General features: G+C 37.9%; 1 protein-coding gene across 3 annotated transcripts in view; it reads right to left on the bottom strand.

Annotated features, from left to right (window-relative positions):
- PPP1R12A (protein phosphatase 1 regulatory subunit 12A) overlaps positions 1–22,649 on the bottom strand; it is a 122,036-nt gene that overhangs the window by 98,100 nt on the left and 1,287 nt on the right. The window lies entirely within an intron of this gene.

A 22,649-nucleotide genomic window follows, 5' to 3' on the forward strand; every position in this document is an offset into this window, starting at 1 on the left:
TTTGTGTGTGAGATGAAATTTCAATCTGTTCTTAAATTTGCCCCCAATTCTAACCACCTTTGAAACCTATGTGGCACACTAGGAATCAAAGCCATCTCTATTCAAGTTTGGCTACCACTCCCCCAAATTAACAAGATTCCTTAAGGAGCTGTAGAGCATTTAGATTTATGCAATTTTATCCACAGAGGATAGCTAAGACTCCAGTTCTCAAGATCTTATCATTGGGTTGTCCTAAGCAGTAATTTAATGGACTTCTCAATTAGTTCTTATATCAATATTTTAGAAGTTATTGCACTCTAACTGTAAGCTCATCTACCACGAAACTTGCCAAGTGGACAAATTAAACTTTTACACAAGACTAAACGAGCATGGGAATGTACAGGAGCTGAGCTGTCAACGAGTAAGTACTGTGCTTAAGTAGGCATTTAGTCTATAATAATAACAGCACTGTAGTCCAGAGTATCTACATTCCTAACTATTTATCTAAAGTAAATGCATACTTAGTTCAGAAAAAAGTATAATTATACCAAGCTACTTCAGACAACTTTTTAGTTGTTATAACTATATTTCTGCTCTGCAGAGTATCAGTTTGCTAAAAACATGTTTTATGTGGCCTTGGACTCAAAAATCCACATATACAGGCTCTCCTTAAAAGAAATGTCTAAGGAAGTGTACTCAATTCAATTCCTACAGCTATTCCAGAGCTTGCATCTGTGACAGCTAGGATGCTGAGCTTTCATTTGGAAAGCCTGTAATGAGTATTGAGATGCTTCTAGAATCCAACAAAGTCATTCTCAAACAGTCCTGCACTAAATATATAACATCAGGTTAACACTGAAGCAATACAGCATTAATACACTGCTGGCCCTTAGGAACTGCACAGAAAATACCTACTGCTCTGCTGAGGACTTAACTCGTTAGACTAAATTAGGATAAGCAAAAAACGCAGCACAACTGTAGCATCCTGCAGACATATGAAAACTATGAGCATGTTGAAGTCCTCTGCAACATGCTAGTAGGCAAGAGGGAGGTGGCAGGTGAGATTTTGCCTTTCCAAGTTAGTCTGGGCTATAGATTACTTTCTTCCCATGGAAATAACTAATGTCTGAGACGGAACATGTTGCTAAACAGTTGAGTACTCTGCACTTAGATATCCTAAGCTGCAGTGCACAAGGAGTGAGGTTCTACACTGACAACAGCTGATGCTGCATGGTCACTCTGAACCTTATCCAGTCACTAGCAGTCATTAGCTTAAAATCTTAGAATCAATTCATACCTTGCCCCCTCATCATCCCCCCCGTGCTGCCTAGGAACTGTGAGAGGAAAGAATAACTGTTTATCAACAAAATTCAGCCCAACAGTCTTTATGATCACTTAGGAAAAGAATGGAAATTAAGGTCAGGGCAAAACGAAAGCATACACCCTTCTTAGTTCAATGAGTCACAATTTAGAAGTCTTAAGCCTTGTAAGGTCACAAAGAATAACAAGCACTCTTCTTTCAAAACCTACAAACAGCTGACCTCGATCACATGCTGGAGCAGTGCTCATCCTCATTCTTATCACAAAGTTGCATCTCACAACTGGGGAAGACAGTTGCGAAAGAAAATGATGTTGCAGAATGCAATCATTGCTTTCTGAGGTCAAAGGGAAGAAAAGTTCAGATCCAGACTAATTGAATCCAAATCCAGCTCAGTCACTTTCTGGCCAAGAAACTTGCAGTAACTCTGCAGCTGTTCTTTGTATCTTCATACAACACCATACTGTTTATATATTAATCAATAGACTAGCATGTGTACATCTTTGCATTACAATCAATGCAGATGTTGAATTTCAGAAGGAGAGGCTTTGTTTTATGATGAGAAACAAGCCTCTTAGCCCTAATGAAAAGCAACAAGACCTCAGGGACACTAGCACACGTATGAATGGATAAGGTTATTATCCAAGTAGAAGAAATATCTGAGTTGTGTCAAACTCAACGTTCTCCCACATGAAGATGGCAAGAAAAAACAGCGGTGAGACTGAAGACACTTGCATCACCTTGCTGTTCTGGAGGTTTGCATTCAACCACAGTATTCCAAAAGCAAAATATATAATTATACAGAAGACCAGGAAAGAAAAAGTACTTTGATATTGTTTGCAGTAAAGCAGGTTTATGTATTACCATAGATGGTTCCTTTTGCCATAGGATTTATTGAGTTAGATGCAAACTGTGTCTTATCTAAGAGTTGTTTGTTGTTCTAGAGGTAGGGATAACAATGCCTTTACAAACTAGAAAGCTGCATTAAAGTTACAGCTATAGTTTTAGAGAATCCAAAATACATGATTTTAAATGTGAGCATTGAAAAAGGATGATCCAAGTATAACAAAGAAAGGGCTGTGGAGTTTGGCCCCAGCTGAAGATGCCTTATCGATAATTCTACTAAAGCTGTGGCATTTACAGGAGTTTGTTTCCAGTTGTAGAAGCAACATCTAGTTCTTGAGTCTGTGCTCAATACTGTCCACAGCAGAACCCTACAAAGACTTGTAAATAAACTCATTACTGTTTCTTAGACAAGCATTGATAATTGAGGTTTTTAGATGAAGGTGTCTGACATCGATTAATATTGTTCTTAGAACAATGATTAGTAATAATTGGTTAAGAAGTTATAAAGTGTAACTTGCATCAATTTTATAAAAAAATAGGACAACAAATAAGGATGAGTTGTATTTATGTCCCTGGTGTTTTAAATTGCTGCGTTCAGGTGATTGTAGAGATTAACAATGAGAGTACAAAATGTTGATGAACTCAAGCACGGCCAGTGCCCTCAAAGGTAACCCAAAGCTCTTGCTTCAGAGCTTCCCTGTTCTTATTTGGAAAGCTAATGCTAAGGAATAAGTCCATGCATGCTTGTGCCTTAAGCCACCTATGTAAAAGGCACCATTCATGCAGGAATCAACATCAGAGATTGGATGTAGGAAGGGAAAAGGAGTGTAAAACTAAGAATTATCAAGCAGAAAAAAAAAATAATTCAGAAGTTCAAGAGTAAGCAGCATTTAATTTTTACTTCCTCTTGGGAAACCACATGACAAAGCCAGTTTTCTGTGATTTGGAGCTCATTTGGATGTCTTAAAAACAGGAGTTAGTTCCTCCCATGTTATAAGCATGTTTAGGAGCACTGAAGTAACAGAGGAAGTATCTATAAAATAAACGTCTACCCAATTGCAACATGTATTACAACACAAGTTCCAGGTACTGTTTTGGTAGGTACCTGCTACGTGTCTAGCAATGCAGAGTCTAATACTACAGAATGAGACTAGGTAGCCTTATGCATAATTTTCTAGTTATTAGTTCCAGTTTGAGCAAAGGTACAGTTAGAACATCTTGAATTAGACAGGAATCCAAGGAAAGCAGCAGCTCATTGTTAATTTGATTAATACCATTCTTTATATGAGGCATCTATAAACTAGCCTCACTCATAACTATGAAGTAATGAGTCCCTAATTACAGCAATCTTCCCTATTAATGCCTAATATTTAAAATTAGCCTGTACTTAAGGTCTTGAACTGAAGATATGAGGTCTAAATGAAGGTTAAATGCAGAACGGCAATATATGATTTGGCTTAGCTCATAAGGAAATGACTTCTCTCATTTGAGATTTATTTGATCTACATCTCAGAATTCTGGCATGTAGACACAGAACTGGAGAAGCTAAACAGCTGATGGCCCTCATGTCACCAGCAACTTCCTCTTTACTCTAAAGAAGTATGCACTTATTGGCACAACCTGCAGAAGATGAGCAAGCCAGCACCATCCTTATTTTTCACGTGACATTCTAAAGGGTACACATGAGTTTCCTCAGTTAAACTGTACCTTAACCTCTGATGACTGCACTTGCATCAGTTTATGGTTCTTTAACTAAGGTAATAACTGACCAACCCTAGAATACCAAAGTGTGACACTTGTTTGACCAAACAGAAATTTTAGTAAAAGTGATAAGCAAACACTATGACTGAAGTGCTTGTGTAACTAGAAAACCAGCAGAATAGACTGATTTTCAACCAAGTTCATGAAGTGCTGAAACTTAAGCTTCTGTTTTAAGGATTACTGTTTGCCTTTTAGCTAATTTCTATTCTCAACTTGTACTGAGTCATTTTTTCCATTACTGCAAAGCTACTTTGTTTTTATTGGATGCTTTCAGTCTAAGCATGTTCAGAACACCACAGCTTCAGAACGATGGTTAAAACAAGGTAAAATTTGCTGAAATTAACAACTAAAGTGAGCTTGAAGCAAAAGTTACAGCCCATCTACTTTAAAAAAACACACCTGTAGAATACTTAAAAACAAAAATACAAAATTTAACCTATTCCTTTGTCATCAAGTAACATAGTAACAGTTTTATCACCTTTTGGATGGATTTCAGGCACCCAATATTTAGATTTTTTATCACTAGGGATCTTAACTTATACGATCACAACTGCTAGAAGATAATCAAATGTGCAGTTTTAATTTATTACCTTAGGATCTTTGCTTGTATTACTTTAGGATCTTGGCTATAAATGAAAACTTAGAAGTACAGACTGATGAAAGAGCCTCTGCTTCATTACGTAACAAATAAAGTCTCTGAACAGCAAGATGGCACATGTGTTTCTTTAATAGCTACTGCATTAAAATATACACATACAGGATTACAAAAAAATCTTACAGTTTACAGGATCAGATAATTTCACCTGTGATAGCATTCCAGTTTTCAAAGGAAAATACATGTTAGAGTACTTGAGTAGAATAATTACTCAGAATTTCTTCAGTTTTACTCCATAATTAAATCAATCAGGTAAGGGAAAAAAACACAAAACCAAACCCAAATAGCACAGGAACAGCAGACAATGATTTTTTTGCCCTCAGTATTACTATAGTGCCCCTCAGTTTGCAGGTACAGATAACAAGCAAAGTACAATCTACCTTTCATGGAATAGTATAAGTAAAAAAAATTATCTTCCTTCAAAAAGAAACTGACATTAAATACAAGCTAGTGTAATTTTATGTATTCATTTGTTATGATTGTATTCTTCCTCCCCAAACTTTAGAGATCTTCCGCTATGACACACTGTAGAATGGGAATGATGTCTTCAGAGGTCTGTACAGAGCCTAGCACAAGTGAAGCCACTGTTCATTAGGAATTTCTGCTGGGCCTGTATGTCAGGTAAATCACAGAAGAGCTATTGAATGCAGCTGTTGGCACATAACTCTCTATATAACTATAACACCTAGCTCTAGACATAGAGCAGGATCTCCAGAAGAGCCTATATCCATTTCTGTGAAGCAAATTTGGGTCTTCTGGAAAAGGTTTCTGCTTCAATGGTCACAACTCTCCCCGACTGTAGCACAAAACAGGACAATCTCCAAAAAGGATGAAGAAAAAAACCCCAAATAGGTAAGCATTAGTTAACATCACCAAGAGTCCTGAACTCCACAAACAATACTGCTAAAGAACTACTCTGGGCATCTAAATTTCTGCATCCAATTCTAAGAATGATTATTCAAAACAGACAATCTAAGCTATACCTTCAATAAAAAAAAGCACTTCCATTCAAGCTCATTTCTCATCAAGCCAGTGCCCTTCACCTCTTCTTTTACTTATCTGTTCACACATTTGTCACTTAAAAAAAAAAAAAAAAAAGAGTCAGAAGCTAATCTAAGGCATAGATTGCTATAAACTCTAAAAAGGTAATGCAAGATAAGCAAATGTTTATTTGATACATAGGTTACTTATACAGCGCTAAAGTTAAGAACTGCATTTTATATTGATGCTTTGTGGAACAAAGAACACTTTGTTGTCACAAAACTTCTTACTCTCTTTGCACATCAAACCTCTTCTGTCTGGTATGCTGCTGCCATTCCTCCTCTCCACTAGTTTCTCTGCTTCCTACATTATTCTTTTCAGGAACTAAGACCACATACGATGAGCACAACTTGTGTCCAGACTAACTCTGCAGTAGGTGGAAAGACTCTAACACATGCCTACCTACCCGCTGAAGAAATAAGTTCTTATGAAACAGGTTGAACAAAGACATACCCCTTCTCCGAGTGAAGCTTGCATTTAGACTAGATAGAAACTCCTCCTTGGATTGACTGAAACGGGAAAGACCATGCCAAAGCTATCAAGGTCAGTATTAATACCAAACAGCATTCTGAAACTGTCTGCTGAAGGTTAAGCAAATATCTTCCAGATACTTCAACGGCAGAAGTAGCACAGCCTTCCACTAGGCACTCAACAGCCACCATCTAAAGGTACTTTAAACACTTTTAATACAGCCCACCTCCTGACAAAAAGTAGTACCACATGCACAGTGTCTACTTCTTGAGAGATGAATCAGAAAGGTTGTAATACGCATGCAACAGCAGCTTCTCATCTTCAAGGCCCAGGAGACAACCATTTTCTAAAGAATAGTTTAAAGCAAACCACAGTTCACTTGGTCTTTCCACTTCTTAATGGTCCTCCAAAACAGCACTTCTCACCTAAAAGAATTCCTGGTCTGACCTGGCAATTGGGAAAGGTTCCTAACCCTTCTGCATATGTATGCAATTGTGTTAGTTTTTTTATAGCCCTAGGGCACAACTAAAAAACTTCTTTCTTTAAAGGAAACGTTTAAACATGGTGACCAGGGCTGCAGTTTAAGGAGGCTGTATTATTTTTCTTTCTGTTTATGTAGGACCCTTGGGAAAATGTCAGCAGAACTGTTTGGTAGTTTGCCTGCATATATTCCCAGCTCTGCTTTTGCTTACAAATCAGGTTTTTGTCTGAAATAAAACCTGAAGTAGTGCTAGTTGCAAGACTCCGTCAAAGCGTGACATAAACAGCAAGCTTCCACAGAAGACTGAAAATTTCCACATCAGTTAGACAATAGTTTTGCAAGTTTAAATAAGTAGTCCCCTGGGAACAGCACAGAACACTGGCAATAGTAGCAATACAATTTCACCCAGCTTTTAATTTTCAAAGCTAAACCAAGGATGGAACAGCACCTTTTATCTAGGCAATAACATTTACACTGAGCCACAGTGGTGCACAAATTCATGGAAGTATCATTTAAAAGCATGTACTTTCTGACTTCTACTTTTAATAGCCCTTTTAGTTCAGCAGTTTCACACCAACCTCTCAGACCAAAGCTAATCTGAGTCACTGCTGCATGCATAGGAAAACATGCACACATAGCTGTCAAACTATCCTAGTTTCCTGCCATTCAGTCTGTAAGAGCCGATTAAATGCAAATTAACAGTAAGTCCCTGAAACAGCAGCCACAACATAAAGGTTGGGGGGATAGCAAGAGCTTGTTTTAGGGGCAGAAACTAGAGAAGGTGAGGATAGGAAGAAAAAACATTTAAAAACCCAAAAACTTCCAGTATTTAAGTGTCCTCACACAAATACTTGCTGACTTTATGGAAAAGACCTTTGAATCACAGATTGAAAGCAGGTGGCAAATACTGGAATCAGCTATCATTCGGTTGTTGAACAAGGAATAAAGTTATGAATTTGCCTCAGTATTTGTCTCCTGAAATTCACAGCTGCCTGGCTCCAATTGCCATCTGCAAAATGAGTAATTTCCATTTTAGGAGACCAGCTTGCAGGAGGTCAGAGCAATCTGGCCATCCTTGATTACACATCATGGTTGGTTTCAAGCTGAAGGATCTGCTTGTGCCAGTATATGCACAAAATACAATCTAAATTCATCAAAGCAAGTGTACTGGAACATCAGCAGAGGCATAAAAAGTTGCACTAAACTTTACTACTGAAATTCAGCTACTACTAGAGAATTTAACATCTGTTTCTAGCTCAAGCACTGGATGAAATTACAAATTCAGTAGCCCCGTATCACAGTAATGGTGGGTAAGCATTTTGGGTCCACGCATTCAAAGACTTCTTCTCTATCTTCTAATTCAGTGGCATGCAAAACTTAGAATATATTTGCCAATTAGGAAGTGCAGAACATCAATCCTTCTCCTGCCCCACAGTCCTTCAAAAGAACTCAGAAATAAGGAATTATTGGCTTATGGCACTTGGTGTAAGTATAGCGTGTTATAACTACTGGCATGATATAGGAAAGAATTATGACAGTACAGAAGATTCACAATTTTTCGTTGTATGTGATAAGTATATTGAAGCCACAAATCAAACCCAAAGCAAATAAACTAGAAAGGACAATGTTAAAGCTTGCCAATTTGAACATTCTAACAAAACCAAAAAACAAAAAAAAACCCCACCCCACACTACTTGCCGACATATTCACTTGAATTTCCAAGCTGAAAAAGAATGCTGTAAAGGTTTACTGCAAAGATACAGACATGATTAAAGCCAAAATTTCAATTGAAGAGTACTGTCAACCAACTAAGCATCTGCACTATTCATGAATCAAGGCTGCCAAAACTCTAGTAAAAACAGTATGAAAACCTAACATGGAGATATTACAGATTAATTACATCACTGCTATACATCTGACTGTTCTAGAGCACAGCAGCCTATTCAACCCTGAACTCAAGGAATGCCATAAGAGTCAATAAACTATATGGCATGGAAATATCTCCTCTTAATAGCTGCAAAGAAAAGCCAATCAATGTTAAGAATTGTAAGCCATAAGTGTAGTTTACACTTTAAGTGGGAAGGGAAAGAAATATATACACTTACAACATAACCATCACTACAGCCTATTCTAAAAACATACTACCACTCTTTGGGCTAGAAACTACAATTTTTAAAGTGGAACAGACAGATCATAAAGTCAGATGTCTCCAAATACTTTTTAAATTAGACATTTACAAACACTACGAGTTTGCTCTTACCTGTAACTTCTTGATACTTGTTGATAAAGGGTATAATTTCTATTGCAAAAATAAACTTTTCTTCTCCACAGCTGCTTATAACTGAAAAACTTATGCTAGTGAGCTTTAATTCATGTAGCAACTCCTACAGCCTTTACCACAGCCAGTCCAATCTGACATATTGCACACTCTCATTCGGTGAGATGCAGCACTTCCCCTTGACTCTTACTTTTGTGAACATGAGCTGACAGAGCCAAAGGGATAAACCTCATGACAAGTCAAAAGCCTCAGTTTAAATAGGCCTCAGAATACACATTCATATGCAAGACTGCAAAGTAGCCAGAACTACTGGCTCAACCACCAGAACGCATGGCTTGCTGGCTAAAGTCAGGATTCTCTTGGCATGATGGACTACTATTTAGCCAGTAACTTACTGCCTAATTGTATTTTTCATTTTAGACATTGTGCCAACCTGAAGGTGTAATTTTACAAATTAAGTGCTGTTCTCATCCCCTCCACCCCCACAAAGCAGATGGGGCAGACAAATTACTTTTCCCCAGTTATTCCAGCAGGCCACCAACAGTTTGCTATGCACCTTCAGGTATAGCATAATCTTGTAAGCAGCAACTTCCCTTCATTCAGCATCCTTCTCTAAATTTGCAACAGTGTTATTGTTGTATGACTAAAGTGTTTCAGGGAAGAAGGGGTAAGAAGTATGATTACTTTTCTTCAAGAGACTTGACAACCTTTTGCAGTAGTCACTGGAATGGTCAATTCCTTTCTTCCAAGCATTGTGTAATCTTAGAGTCAGGTTCCACCAACTAATGAAATAAAGTTCCAGATACTTCAGTGACTGAAAGTTAAGACATTCAGAATTCAAGAAAACTACAGAAGACCCACACACCACATTGTGCCTGAAGTGGGCAAATTATCTGCATCTTAAAGTATGAACCCAAGAAAGATTCTTATATGCAACTTCTAAAGCCAGAGAGCATTACTAGAACTGGACTTCACCCAGAAATATTTGAGATTAAGAAGGTAAATAGCCCAATGGAGTCAGCAACGTTCTCAGGGAACCAAGACTCACTGGAAGCGCCAGAAGCATTTCCCAGTCTACACAGCGAGACTGACAAAAGAAAGAGTTCACAGAAATCTTTGGTTCACATAGTGGCTTTACAGGAACAACTCCTTGCATTCTGCTATTCCTTGCACTAAGCAGAGCTAAAACGTTCCAGAGATAAATTTATTGTGCAATCATGGGTTTGGGGGGATGAGGTGTCATCTTAGGGATACTCATGAAATCAAGAGGAGGACAGATGTAAATAATCCTGTGTCTCAATGGACACTAATACTATGAAGGAAAGGAAACAAACCTGCAACAGATCTTTCTTGGGGGAAGAAATCAAAAGCAGGGCACACAGTGGGTTTCCATAAGCATCAGCACCTTGTTAAGCTCTCTACAGATGCAGACTTGACTTCAGAGCCTGCTTTTCTAGCTGCAGAGGTCCCAAAACCTAACCAGTCCTGCTTATTAGAAGTTACAAAGCAAAAGAATTTGACTGCCAAGATCCAGTTTCTATAACACAAGTAGAGCAAGGAGACTACCTGGATTTGAAAAAAATCTTACTTCCATCACTGCTCTCAAGTGAGTATTTTCTACCCTGTCTTTCCCTATGCCCACCTTTGTCTAGGTCGAAGAACTTCTCCAAAGAACAATTTATGCAACTGCACCAAGTAACACAGGTCTCATGAATCACAGACAGCTACGGAAGTACACAAGTGTATTCATACAAGAAGTTAGTGATGTCATTCCTAGGTAAGTGACACACCTCAGTTTTACAGCCTACCATGTGAGCTCAACTGCCAAACGCCTGAAACCAGATTTGAAGCCATCTTCATTTTAAAAGTTGAAGGCTCTAGCTTAAGGTTTAGATGGTTTTAGTACCCACATAATATTTGTAGTTTAAAGCTGCAATAAAGCATTCCAAGTCAGTTGACTTTAGCTGTTATTTAAGTTCTGCACAAACACCCTCCAATTATTAATAGAATGCAAAGCATGTTATCAACTACTTTATCAACACTGAAACATGACAAAGCAAAATGAACAGGAGAAAAACAGCAAGAAAATTCTCCCATATTTCAGTCATTAAACTTGACTATAGAAAATATTAGATAATTACAGAGAAGCGACAAGTGTTCAAAATCCTAGAAAAAAGAAATTAAGACAGCAAAACTTTCCAAATACAGTCACAAGAGTTTCTGTCTTGAAAAGACTAAGAACTTGTACTATATGTGCAGGTAGCAAACCACTGCTGAGATAGAGAGTCCGTGGAAGATTTCCAAAAATGGGGAAATTACACATCAGCTCTTCAAGCAAACACTTGAGTCATATCTCTGTGTAGCTGATGATAAATTATGTCACTGAAGAATCTATGGCACTGATGCCAACAAGCCTTTTTAATAGAAAGTTACTTTTGAAGTGCCGTTTGGTCTTTTATTGGAATCCCTATAGTTTGCATGCCTTCAACTTTTACTGATACTTTTTATTTATATGCCATATTTTGAAAATAATCTTAAATGGAAAAATACCTTTCACAAGGCTACTATCACTTCAATTGTTCAGTGCCAGTACTTTCTTGTTTTCATGTTTTAATCCAGCATATACACATACAGGCCACTAAGAAAGAACACCAAAAAATTAATAGCATCAACAGCTTTTAAAATCCACCATCTTATTAATCAAGTATCTTGTCTTAGTAGGCTTTTCTGGCTTTTGTAAAGTTTTAGTAAGTCAAACAAGTTGACACTCAACAGCTGATCTTCCTCAGGAACTGCTCCACACACATGCAGAAAAACTCTCCTACTTCCTTGTGTTCCTTGTGCCACAGGCTATTGTTCACAGGTACAGTGATTCTCACATGGGTAGGTTTTCTTGCAGCAAAAACAGATGACAGCTCCAGAAGGTTTAAATTACTTCTATCCCCTCACAAACATGTCATGCAGTCAATCCATCTGCTACATCAAAATACAAAACTTCACCAAATGCAGTGTGACCTTCTCATTTTGAGTTGTAATCTTTTCCTTTCTCCTGTTCCACGTTAAGTGAAACATCTCAGGTTACTGTACCATTCCTGCCTTAATGACAGGATGGACAATTATGCTAGAATCAAGAGAAAATTCAAGTGACCAAATGGTTACAGTAGGCTTATTGGAATTTCAATAAGAAATCTGTAATCCTAGCCAGAAACTGGGAGGTTCTGAAGTCTAGTTAGAGGCACTTTGCATCAGGAACTTGCAACTACTATAGCATTCTTGAGAAGTGTGCTTCCAACTGGACAAACTGAGTTCATGTGTGTGAATCTCCATTGGTAGATACAAAATAAGGTGATTACTTAGAAGTGAGTGACTAATCAGTTATAGGCCTCCACTCAATCAGGTACCGAACCTTGTAGCTGCTACTTCAGTTTCATCTTTACTTTACACAATCTTTATGAATCGTGAACTGAAAATGCTGATTAAGAAAATACTCAGAACTCCATAGTGATTTTACTGAAGAACTATATTCAACTGCACTCAAAAACCATATTAAATATTTGTACTATTCTTTAATAAAGCTTCTTCAGGGTCGTAGCTTTTCTTGACGAGAGAAGGGAAACGACATGTTTGAGCACGAAAGTTTTACTGAAGGCAATGTGACATTCAAATACTTTGGGGAAGCCCCTAGCCTTCAACAAGACCAAAACCAACAAACTAAACCTGAATACTAGCTAACCTGTAACTAGCAAGTAGATAAATCAAAAAGTCCTTCTCAGGAATGCTAAGACAGTACCACAGAATCACCTAGCACTTAAACCCTATGATGCATGTTTCTACAAACAGAATTTCCACCGTCTATGGTATACTCAGACCTGTCAATAGGGACTGGGGGGGGGAATACTGTTCAAAAATTTAGATACACTGAATGACTCTAGCAATTAAGAATCTTTTTTTTTGTAATATAAAAAGCAGTATCTCAAACTGCCACAAAACAACTGCACAATAAAAAAGGTAAAGGGACAGCTAAATAGAAACAGGTTTTTCCTCCCAGTGACATAAACACCTTCTCCTGCATGCTGCCCTCCATGAAAATGGAGGAGTTACACCTGACATGCCATTATTACCAAAGAGACAAAAGTAACCTACCACACCCATAAACTGAGTATCTGACCCTAAATATTCTTCCCCAATTAATGTTAGTCAGCTAGCCACAGTTACCACTATACAAAGCTCAGTCTCCTCTGTGGGGAGAAAAAGGAAAAAATGCCTACTGTGCATTTAGCTTTTTTATAGTAACCTCTTAAGACAGCATTGTCTTTACCATTGCTTAAACAACAGAACAGCACACAGATTCAAAACTCAGCCTTATGAAATTAGATTATTTTTGCTCTTCATTAGGGCAAAGCTAGCTCATTAGCAAGGAATTAGTTAGGAATTACTAGTTTTAATTGAAAGACAACTACATTCAGAGGTCAGCACTAGGATTATCTAATTCAAGAACAATTCTCTAGAGGAACTCGCATTCTGCTTTCAGAAAAAGCAAGCAATACCTCTTCTAAACAAGAATTCCTATATACAAACAGCCAGAGGTTGCCCGTGTGTCCACACTTCACATTAGTATCTACAGCAGCATCCAGTACAGGTATATGTTGCTAAAGCAGAAGTTTCTCAAGACAGCCTCTTCCCTGATCCCAACTGCAGCTCCTCCAACTTACTGTTTTATTTTCTCAAGCTATTACAATTTAGATTTACACACACACACCCCCACCAGTTTTAAATTCATTACATTTATAGCTGGAGCTATTTGCATACAAAAATGAAATGCAGCAAATGCAACAATTTCTAGCACTATTTCTTTGCAGCAGTCAAATCTTTTAACAAACAGTAGAGAAGGCATTCTAAAAATCGAAACACCACTTAAGCTTGCAAACACAGAGCTGTAATTACAATCAACACTTTTTATATTATGGAGTACAGCATTCTCTTCAATTGCTGAGAAAACAATTGGAAAAGAGCTCCTCCATTCCCACATCTTCTTACATACATCAGCGACTGAAGGAACGCTTTAAAAAACATGCAGTGGATCTTCCGGCATCCACATTAAGTTGCTCTGTGTTTTCCTTTGAAACTGTAGTTTAAGTCACTTGTTATATTTACCTACAGCTATAGGTAAAATCTGTTTATACAATAACTTCATGAGCTTTCTCTGAAGTCACATTTGACAGATCAGGCCAAAGTCAGGTAGACTGTGAATAAGATGTGACACTGCAAATTCAGGTAAAAATATGAACAAAATATTTCATATAAAACCAAGTTTGAGAGGCAACCACATACTTGTCAGTGGCCTTCAGTATTTTACAAGTATATTAGAAGTGTTAAGCACAAGAGCCACTAGATCTGTTAAGCTACTTCTTTACAAAGATGGGGAAAGTTGTTTCTCTTCCTAAGCATGCAAGTACCCAATAAGCACTGTGACATACAAGTATTAGCATTCAATACCACTACTACACACATAAAAGCGTAACTAGAGAGACAAACATGCCAAGCCTTTGACTAGGCAGCCTGCAAAAGCAAGTAGAAAATGAGTGACCAGGGAAAGCCACATCCAGAGAGATGCACAAAGAAAAACACACTGATAGCCACAGTGTTAGCACAACCTACCCTCTCTGCTCTGCTATACTCTGAAGCCAAGAAACTGACATTACACAAAAATTCTTCATACAAGTAAACTTTTGTTTTCCACTGAGTAGGACAAAGTGCGGGGTCCTCCTGAAAAAAATCTTTATCATTAGGACCTAAAATAATGCAAGTTGCAGTAGCTGAACAAAATAAGTGGTAATAAATTTTGCTGAACTTCACACTTTCTAAAAACACTGTTTTATATGATGATACAAATCAGATTATTAATTAACAATAGAAGTCCAAACTTGGCCCACAGGCACAATGCTTCACCCCAATATTCCCTTTTCACTTTGATTAAAAGCTAAGGGAATCCATTTCTGCCTAAGTTTGCAGCAAGTTCAGCACATAAAGCACCAGGCTGGACTGATTTGAAAACAATTCCACAGTAAAACAAGTTTAAGAGTTGTTGCCTTTCTGTAACTAGATAAAAAAAATAACTTAATGCTCCAACTACAATAAGAAGGGTTACCTATATTTTACAGAATACAGGGAAGGTAGTCAAAATTAAGACTGATCGAGCAGACAATATGGATTGGTTCATCTCTGGGATGGGGGGGGAGACTTTCAGAAAACTCTCATTGATTTCATTAAGATTATTCACTTAATTAAGCCTACTCATTCAAGTGTAATTGCATATGTTCATGAACACACTGAAAACAACAAGACACTTGTTAAAACATGGGATGACATGCTTTGCAACTTAAAAATAACAAATTTTCCACTTCAGTAACAGAAGCACAGGTTTTCAATCAAGAATGCTAAAGCAAACTTCAGGACATGAAGTAAGCCAAAAGCTTCAGAGCCAGAACTCTGAGATGGTATGTTGGTTTCAAAAGGGGCCCACAAGGATCCTGGATTTGACAAGAGTAATGCAGCTTCTTGAAGTTAAGTGTTCAAGTTAAGAAAGCTTCATCCGAGTTAAGTGTTTCAGAAGGTAGCATCGACCACACATATACACATCAGAGTACACACCTGTCAGCTGTGTTCGCCTTTGTTACCAGATGAAGATACTGTTATTTTGTGTTAAACAAATCCTCAATTCAAGTGTGAAATTTTAGGAAAAATAGGTAAGTTTAGTTCTGCTTCAAACCTATAGGATAAACAGGTTTCACATTGCGAACATTCGTATCAGTCATTCTGTGAAAGAACAAAAAAAAAAATAACAGGAAAATGAAATTCATATGAGAAGTGGCATACATGTATTTCAGATCCATAACACAAGGCCAAGACTTGCATGTAATCTCCTGATGTACAAGAAACCTCAAATACGCATATAGAAGCCACTTTGGTTACTCTTCTAGCTTCACTATGGAAATGATAAAACAGCAACAGCAAAACTAAATAAATAACCAACCCAGAACTAAAACTTGCATAGTAACCACCACTGGCTGGCTAGCTGATGACAAAAACAAGCTCTCATAGTTTGAACTCGAGACCCTTAACTACACTCGTAACATGGAAAGATAAATCAAATAATATTTCATACTAATTGAAAAAAAAGTAAAAAAAAAAAAATCAGCGAAACTTGGCCACTGATAGAATGTTTTAGATCTGGAGCAGTTTCCAAAAACCACAGTTTACAGATATTTTAGTATGAAAATAGATTGCTATGTGCTAGTTATAGACAAAATGTAGAACGAAAGTATTCAGAAGTTACATTAATATAGGAACTATTTACTTGCAGCCTTGAAAACAAACCTGCTTCTGTGAATAGGTCTAAAATGAGGCTGCATTTGCCAGTCAAGATTTTTTCAGGGGTTTCACCATCTCCTTAAAACCAACTCAACTCTGTTTAACTGATCTTTAGAAGCCATTAGTATAAGAAATAGATTGCTAATGGGATAAAGTGCTAACACCACTCAGGCACAAATGGAAAGAGTCTTACTCAAAAGCCTCATCATATTGCTCTAATTTTGGGTTTGTGAATGAGTCAAAGATTCAGTGTTTCCAGGATAATCACAGTGGCTGATTCAGCATTCTCAAAAAACAATTGCGACAGAAAAGCTGGGTACCAAGTCTAGTCAGAACAAAACATTTAAAAAATAATATCCAGAAATGCTTCCCCCCTACCCTCAAGTACCCTGATCATCTTCTGCCTTCTTGTTCTATCCTTACAGTCTTGAAATTACTAGAAAGGAAACAGCTGAGGAATGCTGCCACTCTTATGCCATGCTTTCCATTGACTGTCATTTCAGGAATGCATATAGGAAAGTACAAGAGCTTGGAATGTCTCCACCCATCCAGCAGCACCAGAAGCTGTCCAGTTTACCAAAAGCTCCACTGCCTTGCAGCTGCATTCCAGTTTGCGTTTTTACAGTTGTCCAGACCAATGAAGAAATATATGTCGTTAAGCACCAATAAAACATGTTTTAGGTAAATGTCCTAATACGCTGCATGTCCTACATGCATGTACTCCATATTGATACTACAGTTTGACAGTAACAAGGCTTAATTCACAATTTCTTTGTTGCACGAGTCCCAGGAGGGTACACTTATGCTACAGTTGTCCAAAAGTACTACCACATCTCTTTTAGAGTATATTAGTTTGACTAAGTCTAACCTGTATGAATATATTCTTGAATAAAATTTAAGTATTTGTTGGAACACATGCATGTTCCTCAATTCTACATCCTGTCAGCCCAGCCTCACGAGTCACAAATACACAGAAAAAGGCAACCAATTTGCAATCCTCTCAAAAACTGAGAGCCCAGCAATAAATGTTTTACTAGCCCAAGAAACAACTTTGAAAGAGACAGCAAGCGAGAGTACAAGCAAAGGGATAAACAAGTAAAGAACTGGCCAAGAGCCTGTCAAACCATCTGTTCCAACTAAAATTTAGCATACACCCTTAAGTGTGGAATACCGATCCTCAGTTAGAAAACCCAAGTTGTATCTCTACTAATGATTTATACTAACTGCTTCTCTCCTAGCCCCGGATTTAGCTGACAAACAGAAATTTGGTAAAAAAAATAACGTGCATGCTACCACAATGCCAAGATCAAAAAGGTCTCAAATCAAGCATGTTCTCATCCATCTGATTCATACATACAAGAGCACATCTCATCTACTCTCACAAGGTGCTTTTGATGATTTATCATGAAAAAGTGTTCTAAGAATGCCAAGAATACACTGAAAACGATAGATAAAGCTTTACTGTAAAAGCAAAATTAATGATACAGTGCAATTCATAGCTACAGACCAGGAGAAATTGTCCCCAAATATTAGCTTCAGTAAATACTAAAGTCCTACCACTTGAATTCATCCTTACATTGAATGTAGAACTCTTCCTCCATGACTAGGTTAAGTTTGGGTCAGTTACACCAACATGGAAACTTGGCTTTAAATACTTAAAATAATTACTATATGCTAGAATAACCCATGTGAATTCTATCTGTGCACAAGAAATATCTACAGCAATGAAAACTGCTATGCAATCAGACATAGAAATCCGAGGTTCAAACTTGAAAGACCATGAAGAAGACAAGAGCCGCTTAAGAGATAGATGTAAAAAGGTGAAAGCATTGTTTCTTTTATAAAACACCAAGCAGAACACAATTCTTTTGAATGCAGCATTTAAATTTCAACTATTATATTTAAAGTATATTATGAAAATATCACTTTTTTTCTCTTCTTGCCTCCATTTCAGAAGGTAAAAAAAAAAATATCTTAGATGACAAGATCAGTAGGAAGTTAACAAGTACTTATTGTAGAATTTGAACCTAACTACTGTAACTATGGAGAGAAAGATCTATGGCCCACACAAGAACCAACTCCTATTACAAAGAGGATTTTAAACAAATACGCCTCTGTAGTCTAATCACTGAGTGAAGTCAACATTATGCTTATTGCACGACTCATTTTCTCTGTGCTTTGTTGTACAGATAGAGAATTAAAAAAATAATAATACACATACTCAGGATAACATAATACAAGCTGAGCAAATGACTCCAAAATTCTCAGCTGTATATCATCTACAGCAAGAGCCTGTGGAGGTTCAGTAGGTTGGAGGCATTTGTTTCTCCCTCCAGTGAGATTTAGGCATCCAGTCTGTTAACTGTGTATAAGCCTTTCTGTACAAAAGGAAGTTCTCTTGACAGTCTTGAAAAATTAACAAGTTTATCACATACACCAGTATTTTCAGTCTCCAAAAAAGGCTGCGCAGAAGTCATAGCTAGCAGGTTACTAAGATAGCTTTTAGCTGTTTCCACACCTTCCTTACCCTTGGTTACTGCGTGCTGCTGCTATGATGCAGACACCCTAGAGATTTAAGACTGTGGCAACCTGTTCTTTGCTCTTATGACTTGACGTGCTCTGCATGCTATGGCCCCAGCTCAAATACATGACCTGTGTTATCATTAGTCAAAAAGGATCCCGACAGTGAAACCTTAATGCCCTCTATCAAGTTTAAGGCAAAGGGATCCAGTGCTGGTAGATTTGATGTCCCTTTTTCATCACTCCTTGCCATCTGAAGGGATGTTGCAATAAGGATGACAGCTAATGCCAACCCTACCTAATGCTACCAGGAGTCCCGACAGAGTTCTTCACATAAACGATCGCAGAAACTCCTGCAAAGGAAGGTACTTCTTATCCAAGACATAAATCCCACAGAACCCACAGACAATACTAAGACAGCAATAATTGTCCATAATCGGTTAGAAAGAGTAAGTGTTCAGTGAAACATACTTGTGAAGAGCCTCTCAGCATCTTAATTACTACTGAGGGATCAACGCAGCAGTCCTACAGCAGTGGCATCAAATCAGAATTTCTATTTAACACTGCATACTATTTAACACTGCATACTGCTGTGCTGGCAAACTAATATGAAAGTAATATCAGTAAAACAGTCTCACCTTCATATTCAATTTAGTACTTTAGATTTGCAGAAAAACAGATATTTGCAACAGAGGACAGCCTTTGGGGAACTTTGCTTAACTAAACTGTAATTGCCCTGGACAAAAAAAAAAAAAAGGTACATAAAACCTTCATTAAGGATTAGGAGCTTCTCTTGCTGTTCAGCCTTCACAAATGACAACAGCTATAGTACTCAATGATCCCCGCCGCCATGCACAAACAGTAGAGATAATTTCCCTTATTTACCTCCAAATCAGTACCCTCCCCAGGAAAAAGTAAGATCATGACAGCAGAACATGCTCCTTTCATGCCATGTAGCAGAACCAGACTGCAGCACCCACCTTCCTCACCCAGAGAGAATGAGGCCAAAAACCAGGTTACCACCTCCCCAGTCTGAGCAGCCTCAAAGAAAAAGGACAGCCAAAAAGCAGGCTACATAAATTGTCATACCTAACCACAGCCTAATCTCAGCTGCCGCCTTTATCAGGAGCATGCAGGTACTCCACAGCACACACATTGTGCTCCCAGAGGAGCAGTGTGCACAGGAAATCCAGCCTTCCAGGAAACTGGTCACATCATGGTCCCTCCCCAGCACATACAGCCTTCCCATGGTGCTGCCCAGAAAGGGTGGGCTCCTCTTTCCTGTACAAAGCTCTATGCACATTTTAGACAAACTGCTTTCAGTCACTTAAGCAATACATTCTAATCACAGTTAGTGAACCAAGTGCATTTTAATGGAAGGCAAGGAAAGAGAGGAGGAGTCTCCAAACTCTGAGGAAGATAGGTGCTAAGCTTTCAGAATGACAGAATTGAATCCCACTCTAAATAAGTAAGTTTGCCCTAGAAGGGACCAGGTTTTATTGAATACAGTATATAGTCTTTTCTTAAGATCATTTCAGAATACACCACTTCCCCACCCCAAACTGTTAATTTGAGAGGTCACAGCTCACTTTTGGACTTTTTTGCTCTCAAGTGCTCCTTACATTCAATTGTTAAGGTATATTAGAAAAGCTGCACTGTCTCTAAGTTAGATCTCATCCTGCATGACAACTGCCTGAGAAGGCAATATTTAAAAGCAATCAGCTTCATCCCCCACTAAATTAAATCAGACCTTAATTTTACAATCAAATGCCTGTTCCGCACACACACTACATACATCATGCAGGATACTGCAGCAGAATACACACTGCCCTGCCACAACATCCTACACTGCATATACCTCCCACAGACAGAAGAGTGTTATACACAGTTTTATACTTTGTGCTGTACTACAACAAGTTCTTAAAGGGAATGACATTTGAACCCAGCATTATGTATAATGGGAATAATAATCACCATCCAACAACAATTTTCTTCTCTTCTGCAAGACCTTTTATTCAATCGACATGTCCTCAGATACGATGCACGCAAGTCCACTCATTCATGCACATGCAAATATAGATCAAAATCACTCACTGGCAGCATCAAGAGATGAAGTACCTACGTATATACTCTCCCCCTTCCTCCTCTGAGCTACCAAGCCAATTGTAATTTTTTCTTTCCCATATGCATTGAAATAAACAATTTTATTTAAAGATTTCTGATGGGCTGCGGAAGAGAAAACACAGCTTAAACTCTTCCTAGAACTAACAGGAAAAACAAGGCCCGAGTAGTGTATTTAATATTTAATTATATTGCTATTTTGAATGCACACATTTGTTCTCAATAACGACAAAAAAGTTAGACGCAACCCAAAAAAGGTAGTCACTTTTGCTGAAGTAATTTATTCCTGTGAAGCAGCAGAGTCCACATGGGATACCACAGAAAGCATTAAAAAAAACATTAAACCACCACAAAGCAACAGCAAACTATGGTGGTCTTAAACATAACAACATGGACTTTGACACAATTAACATGTCAGTAAAAACTCTGTCAGGAAGAAGGATAATTTTTAAAAAAGAGTTTCCTTTGGGAACAGATAGAGCTTTGTTCCATGTTACAGCCAAATCTGATTAAATAAATTCATGTTATAGACTGCATCATGTATGATTTGCACCTTTTATATGGCATTAGAGATAAATAAGATTTATTGATAATAATGAAGGGAAACCATTCAAGAGTTGGTCATGGGCAGGGTTGTATTAGGCCTTTTTTTATAGCAGCAGGCAACTCTTTACTGGACTGCCTTAAGAGGACTGTAACTTCACAATTTTTCCTTCTTCTTTGCTTTTAATATCCTAAAACCAAAGAAGGCTCTTTGGTTATCACTAGAGGAGGGGAGGGGGCGAGGAGAAGACTGAGCAAGAGCTTCAAAGATTCACTGTATATAGTATCAAAGACATTTTGAAAACACCATCTGGACTTCATGAAGAGAGATAATACCATTCATCTCTTATTCTAACAACAGAGTTAAGCAAACGTCATCCCTTCCTACCAGTTACTGGAGTACAGTAACTTGTTGACCCAACGATCTAACCAGTTAAGGTATGACTTCTAACGCAGAGCTCCCTGGAAGCACAAAGCAATCATAATTTGATTAGAGAAGGATAAATACATAAAACCTCACTATAAAGTGACAGGCTAGCCTGAAGTCAGGTAACCATGCTGCAGTAACATGCCGACAGGCTTAACCACAACACACATTAATTCTTCCAGTTCAGTTCACAACTGAAAGTAAACCAATACCCTTCACAAGGGAGCAAGTGACAACTTATAGACAGGAAGAAGGGCAAAGCACAGTAAGAGTTTTTTTATTTTACGTTCAGAAGGGAATTCTATCCAGTGCTATGGGGCAACTTAGGTATTTGTAGAGTCTCACATCCTTGAAAAAATGATACGAGATGGGTAAAATACATTTAACAAAAACGAGGTGGTGAAACTGAGAAGAGCACTGTATAACAACAATGTCCTATTTACCTCACCTACCCATTCTGGGAAGACTTCTACTTGATCGACCTACACCTCCTAATAATTAAGAATTCTAATATTAAAGTACTGAACAACTTCTGAAGTTACAAATAAGAATCCAGCCTTCAGAGATCATTTTTTGCTTTTTCAGTATCCAGTGAATCCAATATTGTGTGAAAGCTTTTGGCCTTCTACAGAAACAAAAACTATTCAGGCAAACCCGCATTATCTCCGGATTGCCACAGCCTTTCCTTATTTGGCTAACGTTTTGAGATTCCAATCAGACTGCTATGAAGTTCAACATGCACAAAGCATCCATTTTGAGGAAACTTCACAGCCAGTTTCCCTTCCATTCCCCCCCCTGCCCCAAGTGAAAGTTATCTCCCTCAGCACCAACCCCCCT

The sequence above is a fragment of the Falco punctatus genome (assembly GCF_963210335.1).
Source record: "Falco punctatus genome assembly, chromosome: 6".
Classification (NCBI taxonomy): domain Eukaryota; kingdom Metazoa; phylum Chordata; class Aves; order Falconiformes; family Falconidae; genus Falco; species Falco punctatus.